This window comes from Notamacropus eugenii, chromosome 2 (genome assembly GCF_028372415.1).
Source record: "Notamacropus eugenii isolate mMacEug1 chromosome 2, mMacEug1.pri_v2, whole genome shotgun sequence".
In the NCBI taxonomy this organism is placed as follows: Eukaryota; Metazoa; Chordata; class Mammalia; order Diprotodontia; family Macropodidae; genus Notamacropus; species Notamacropus eugenii.
Window position 1 is genome coordinate 252,521,957 of NC_092873.1, and position 7,893 is coordinate 252,529,849.

Here is a 7,893-nt window from a genome sequence, read left to right on the forward strand (position 1 = left end):
CTGCCTGACACAATTTGATATTCCTAAAACAAAAGGAAATGTAATCTATTCCAATGGTGGCTCTTCAATGAGACCTTCTGTTAACATAGACTTAGAGTGTCAGTACTCTAGGCTGAAACACGAATCACATTCTTTGTTCAGATTTGGTTTTATCTTGTCTAGGTCTTTGCATAATTACCATCCATAACTGTCTAGAACTCATTAAAAAAACAACAAAACTTCCTTTGTCAATTGACCAAGCATCATGATGATACCTGAGGCTGCCCTCTGATTCCTACAAATAATTTGATTTGAGAATGCTTGGTACAATTCGTACTGTTTGACTCAAGGATTTCTCCCCTCTGGTCATAAACTAAGGAAGTAAAACACAGAAAAGTATAATGTGTACTAAAAAATATTTTAGCAGCATTTTTTATAATTCCAGAGAACTGGAAGTAAAGTAGGCACTCATTATGGCTGAAAATATTGTGGCATATGAATGTCATCATAAAGTAAGATATAGTGAATATGAAGAATTTAGAAAATTTATATGAACTGATACAGAGTAAAATAAGAAGTACCAGTAGAACAAAATTAGGTCTATAATGAAAAAGAATTTCTACGGCTATCAAATCTATTGGACAGATGATAAAATACACCTCAGTCAAACAACAAACAGAAAAGGAACTGCAGGATGGCTTATGCATTGTCAAACAATTATTTATTGGTTCTGTTTGTTTAACTGTTTTCCTCAGCAGCGTTCAGCTTTAGGGCAGGAGGTGGACTATATACAGAAATGACTATGACTTAGAAACACTTCAATAAAGTGTTTAAAAAAATAATAAAACTGCATGAGCAGATATCTTTAACTAGCTCTGTGACTTTAGGCAAGTAGCAGAATGTAATTGATTGGACTTTTAGTTTCTTTATCTTTTGAATGAGTAAAGTAGATGAATTAGATGACCTTTAAGGTCCTTTCCAGGTGTAACCTGCTATGACTGATACTATATCATTGCCCTTTGCTTTAAAAAAGTGCTGATTGTGATCTATGTTTATGGGTGTGGTTGAAAAACACCAATCCAGGTCAAACAGCCTTCCCATTATGCACATAAAGACCACTCTTCCATTTGTGACTGTAGTCATCCTACAGAATTCTTTACTAATGGCAACTCTAGCTCTTAGATTTGATGAGAAAGAGTCACCCACGTTCCTGTTGGGGACACACAAGACTGATTTGCCTACTGTGATCATTCTCCGATTCAATATTGTGGTTTAGTACCTGCTGAATTAGTTTTCTTTAACTGACTGTTCATGAGTACTTCACTTCAATGCACAATAACTTCCTGAGCATCCTGTTTCAGAAAGTTCATCTTTGCATACTCAGGTCAGCCGAGTTATTTGGTAATGAGCATTGCTTCAGTACTGGTGAAATGGTTATATAATGTATGACTTCATTGTTGGTGAAACTGGCTGATGTTTCCATGTTCAGGAGGGTTTCCAGAAGTTGCTAATAAAACTTATCCAAAACCAAAATGGAATACTCTCATAGATCTAATTGGAACATTACCAGAACTTTGTGAACATTCATTCTGGTGTTTGTTAATATTCAGTCATTTTCAGTTGTGTCTGATTCTTAACGACCCCATTTGAGGTTTTCTTAGCAGAGATACTGGAGTGATTTGCAATGTTCTTCTCTAGTTCATTTTACATATGAGGAAACTGAGGCAAACAGGGTTAGGTGACTTGCCCAAAATCATACAGCTAGTGTTGGGTCAGATTTGAACTCAGGAAGATGAGTCTTCCTGTCTCCAGGGCTGTCACTCTATCTACTATGTCAGTGTTTGTAAAAGTACTAAAGTAATTTTATTCTTTATCATGAAATAGAACTCCCCCCCCATCAGAAGTATTTGTGATCACATTATTAAGTATTGATTATCCTATTCCCATCTAAGATAAAACTTTGAGAACATTAGGAATTTTGACTCCCTGAAATTTTCATGAACTTTAAAATGTTTATAAGAAATTTCAGATAACTCACATTTATATAGTGTTTTAAGCCTTAGTGAATTTGAAATTGATATTTTTATTTTTATACAGCCTATGTTTCTAGATATATTCCTCTTTCTTCTTCTACCCACAGAGCCATTCCTTATAGCAAGAATAAAAATGAAAGGGGGGGGGGGTGGTGGACAGAGAAAGCAGTTCAGCAAAACTAACATATGAATTGAGCCTGGCAGAATATTTAATGGTCCACACACATAGCCCTTACCTCTGCAAAGAAGGAAAGGAGGTGCATTTTTTCATCTCTTTTTCATTCTCTGTGGTCAAGCTTGATCAGAATAATTACTTAGTATTCAGTTTCAGTTCCTTGTTTTTCCTATTTGCATCCCTGTAATCAGTGTGTAAAGTATTTTCCTGGTTCTGCTCACTTCACTCTGCATTGATTCATAGAGGTCTTTCTATGCTTCTCTGAATTGTGTTCATTCACTGTTTCTCACAGCATAGTAATATTCTATTACATTTATGTACTACAACTTTTTTAGCCACTCCCAATTGATGGGCATCTACTTTGCTTACAATTCTCTGCAATTTCAGTGGTTTAACTCTTACAAAGCACTTTCCTCACAAATATCGCATTACAGATGAAGAGACTAGGGCTCAACTACTCCAAGAAGAGTATTTTCTCACCATACTACCTCACTATACTGCCGTGACCTAAAAGTTCATCCATGGCAGAGAATTGACTTGAATCTTAATGCTTTATTTTCCTAATTAATATGGATTTAATTAATTTTCAATTTATTATTAATAACTATTAATTAAAAATAATTAATCCATATAAAATATGAATTAAAAGGCTGCTGAGAATGATAGTTATCTTGTCAAACTCTGGGTTTTGTGAATACACCTGGATTCATAGCATTGCAATAAGTTTTGAATCCTAGATCTTTGTTTTAACCTCTCATAATCAATTAGTTACCAGGTATTCAGGATACTCCATTCATATTTATCTGACCCACCCTTTTATCTTGATTGCATGGAGAAATATAGTTCAAGTCCTAAATACCTTCCATCTGAACTTCTGTAGTTTCCCCACGGCTAATGCCTACATCATATTACATGTTCATAACTGTGCTTTTACTTTGCAAGCGCCTTGAGGGTAAGGAAAGGTTTTTGCTTTTGTCTCCCTAACACTTCGACGTTAAAAGAGATGTAAAACAAATACGTATACGCTCACCTAATGTGTGCACTAGGGTCGTAAATGAGATGAGATATCTGAGAATCGTTTCAACAAGTCATCCAGATTCCACTTGAAGACCGCTAGTGAAGAGGGTTTAAAGCGAGAATGAACTTGAGGTGTCACCTAGGCTAACCTCCTTATTTTACAGATAGGAAAATTGAGGAGAAAGGACTTTCTAAGGTTACAAAATAATAAATAGCAGAACCAGAATTCAAAGCCAGATCCTCTGACTCTGAATCTAGTTTTTTCTATTATAATATGGAGGTGTTTTGCGTAGTCAAAGAGAAGTATTCTCTACCTGTGGTGTGCATCTTCAGATGCTTCTTTATAGATGATATTGTACTGAGTGTAATAAACCTTAGCAACTTGTCTCCTAAATGAAATCTATAGCCATTCAAATGAGATGAGCATAGTCATTCACATCGGAAGAAAAAAAAGTGGATGAAAAATACTTATTGTCTGGATTATGAATATCCTGTACATATATGTATGTATGCGTATATGTGTGTGTGTTTATATTTTATACACATACATTTCAAGATGTTCAAAAGGCAGCTGCTGATTTAGGACTGGAGATTAGAAGGGAGGGTAGTACTGGATACATATATCTGGGAATTATCTGAATAAAGATAATCACTGAACCCATGGAAGCTGATAATATCACCAAGCAAGATTGTGTCAAAAGAGAAGAGAAGAAGGCTCAGGACAGAGCCTTAGAGGACATCCATGGTTAGTAGGCATGATCTTGAGGAAGAACCAGCAAAGGAGAATTCAAGAGTGATCAGATGGGTAGGAGGAAAACCAGGAAAGAGCAGTGTCAGAAAAACTTGAGAGAAGAGAATGTTCAAGAGGAGTGATCAACAGTGTCAAGAGCTGCATAGAGGTTAAGAAGCAAGAGAGTTGTTAGATTTGGCAATTAAGAGATCATTGGAGAGAGCAGTTTCAGTGAAATGATGAAGCTGGAAGCCAGGCAGCAGTTTTAGAAGTGAATAAGAGGAGAAAAATTAGAGGCCCTAAATGTAAACAATTTTCTCAAGGAGTTGAACCACAAAGAGGAGAAAAGCCACAAACTGATGGCTACCACAGATAGTAGGAGCAAGTGAGGGTATTTTTAGGATGGGAGAGACATGGGCATGTTTATAGGTAGCAGAGAAGGAGCCCAGTTCATGGGGAGAAGTTGAAGATTAGAGGGAGAATGGAGATCATAGAGGGAGTAATAGACTTGGAGAAGATGAGTGGGATGGCATCAAGAATGTTATGTATAGCAGGGATTCTTAACCTGTAGTCCATGAACTTGAAAACATCTTTTTTTGTTAACTATTTCAATATAATCAGTTTCTTTTGTAAGGCTATGTATTTTCTTTTATGTATGTAAAAAACTTAAAAAATCATTGTGAGAAGGGTTCCAAAGGCTTCAGCAGCCTGCCAAAGGGATCCTTTACACACACACACACACACACACACACACACACACACACACACACACACACACACGAGTTAAGAATCCTGATGTAGAAGGTTTTGTCTTGGCAGCCTTGGCAAAGAGAAGGGTCATTTTTACATGAGACAAAGGAAAGAAGGTGGAAATACTGGAATAATACTTCTGAGCAATATGAGATGAAGATGAGGGAAGAAGAAAGAACCCACAGTTGAATGACCTCACTTTTTCCAGGAAAGAATGAATTGCATTCTTCTGAAAAAGTCAAGGGAGGGAGCTCAGTGAAAGGTCTGGGGAGAGGTAAAAAGGCTTGGAATAGCCATTGTGATGAACAGGAGAGAGACCTGATTAGGGAGGTATATAAAAGGATTGTCTTGCTGCATAAGGCCATAGCTGAGATTAGAGATTACAAATTTATAGTACTCTCATGTATGGGTTTCATGACTTTCTCGAGTTCCTGCTCAGTAGCACCTAAGTAGGAGGTAAAGAGGTGGATAGTGGGGATTATTCAAGATTGGGATGTGGTAAAGCAAGATCAGAGATATGATGAGATTGTGAGTGATACTAATGGAGGGGATAGTATAGACTTGAACTGATTTACCAGATGGTTCCAGATAGAGAGGGGAGGAGACTTTAGCTAGTGCTCCTCAATTTCCATCTTTAATGGGAATGATGTTACTGGTTACTACCTCATTATGGTTGGGGGTTTTTTGAGAAAAGTGCTTTGTTGTAAGAAAATTATAAAGTGCTATATTAAAGGTTAACTATGATTATTAATAAAATAAATGTCACTAAGATCCTGAGTTTAAATTTTGCCCTTAGATTCTGCTATGTGGTCTTGAACAAGCTATTTGACTTCTCAACCTCAGGTTCTTCACTTGTTAAATGGGGATAATACTTTGAGAGTTGTTGTGACAATAAAATGAGATCAAATATGTGCTTTAAGGTTTCCAAAGGGCTTTACATATATCAGTATGTTAATATATATGAAGCATATATGTTAATACCATATGACAATAATATTATATTTATGTAAAACACTTTCATCTGTCAATCAATAAATATTTATTAATATTAAGTATTAATAAACATTTATTATGCACTAAACACTGAGGATATAAAAATTGAGAAAAAGACATCCCATGACTCAAGGAGCTTGCAGTCTAAGGGGGGAGACAACAAGCAAACAAATAAGTACAAGGAAGTTATATACAGGATAAATAGGAAGTAATTAATATACAAAAGGCACTACAATTAAGAGGGCTTGGGAAAGGCTTCCTGTAGAAGGTGGAATTTTAGCTAGGATTTAAAGGAAGCCAGGGAAGCATGGAGATGAGGAGGAAGAGCATTCCAGATGTGAATGACAGTCAGAGAAAATGTCTGGGGCTGAGAGATCTAGTGTCTGGCTAATGGAACTGTAAGGAGATCAATCAGTGTTCTCAGACTGAAGAGTACCTGGTGGGGAATAAAGTGTAAGAAGACTGGAAAGAGGTAGTGATGCTAGGTTATGAAGTGCTTTAAATGCCAAGCAGAAGGTTTTGTATTTGATCTTGAAGGTGATGGGGAACCACTGGAGTTTATTGAATGGAGTGGGTGACATGGTTGTACTTTAGAAAAATCACTGGAGGATTAATGGAGGATGGGGAAAGGCTTGAGGAAGACAGACCTATCAGCAGCATACTCTTGCAATAATATAGGCAGGAGGTGATGAGGGTCTGAGCTAGACTGGGGGCAATGTCAAAGGAGAGAAAAGGGCATATTTGTGAGATGTTGCAAAGGTAAAATTGACAGGCCTTAGTGGTGTGGTATGGGTGGGCTAGAGATGATGAGGAGTCTAGAATGATTCCTAGGTTTACCACTCAAGGGACTGGAAGGATGGTGGTAATTATTTTACAGTAATAAGAAAGATTTAGAGATAATGAGTTCAATTTTAGACATATTTAGTTTTTGATGTCTTGATACAGTTTGAGATTTCTGAAAGGCAGCTGAATGTGCAGGAGATCAGCAAGAGGGGTTGGGGCAGGAAAGATAGATTTGAGAATTATCAGGATAGAGATAGTAACTATATCCATGGGAACTGATGAGATTGCCAAGAGAAGTAGTATAGAGGGAGAAGAGGAGAAAGCCCAGGATATAGCCCTGAAGGACACTTAAAATTAGAGGTCATGACCTAAAAGAAAATTGGACAAAGGAGTCTGAAAAAGAGTGGTCTGATAGATAGGAGAAGAACCAGGAGAGAGTGGTATCCTAAAAACCTAGAGAGACATGAGTAACAAGGAGAAGAAAGTGATCAAGCAGTATCAAAGGCTGCAGAAAGGTCAACAAGAGCAAGGATTGAGTAAAGACCATTAGATCTAGCAATTAAGAAATCATCGGTAATCTTGGAGAGAGCAGTTTTAGTGAAGTGATGAGGCTGGAAGCTGAAATGTAAAAAAGGTTAAAAGAGAGTGAGCCAAGAAAATGGAGGCACCTATAATAGACTGCCTTTCAGAATTTAGCCACAAATGGCAGAAGAGATATGAGATGATAGCAGGGATGGAAGGAATAAGTGTGGGTTTTTCAGGACTGGGGAGATATAGATATGTTTGTAAGCTATAGGGAAGTTACTGGTAAACAGGGAGAGATTGAAGACAAGCATGGGGGGGATAATAAAGGGAACAATCTGCTGGAGAATATGGGATGGAGTGGAATCACTTGTGCATGTGGAGCAGTTTTTCTTGGCAAAGAGAAGGGTCACTTCATTATGTGAAATGGAGGGAAGGTGGAGGTAGTGGAAGAGGGTATGAATGATATGTGGTAAGGAAGAGGACAGAAGAGGGACCTCAAGGCCAATAGCTTCAGTTTTTTTCTATAAATTTTGATGTAAAGTTCTCAGCTGAGAAGGTGAGGGAAAAAGGATGCCATGGAAGGTTGGAGGAGGTATAAATAGGTTGGAAAGCAGCTGTAGAGAGTGAGATAGTGAATTGATGAGAAGTATAGCAAGATTGCCTACCCAACAGTGAAAGCCCAGTTGAGGATGAGTAACATAAACCTATGGTGGACCCAGTCAGAACAGTTGTCTGATTTCATTTGCCTTTGTTCAGTAGCACATGTATAGGAACAAAGGCAGTGGATGATGGGAGTCACCCAAAGCTGAGGCTTGGCAGGGTGCAATCAGCAATATGATAAGGAGGCCAGGGACTCAAGAGAACAACGTAGAGTTGAACTGTTTCAACAAGAAGTTAAAATGAGAAAA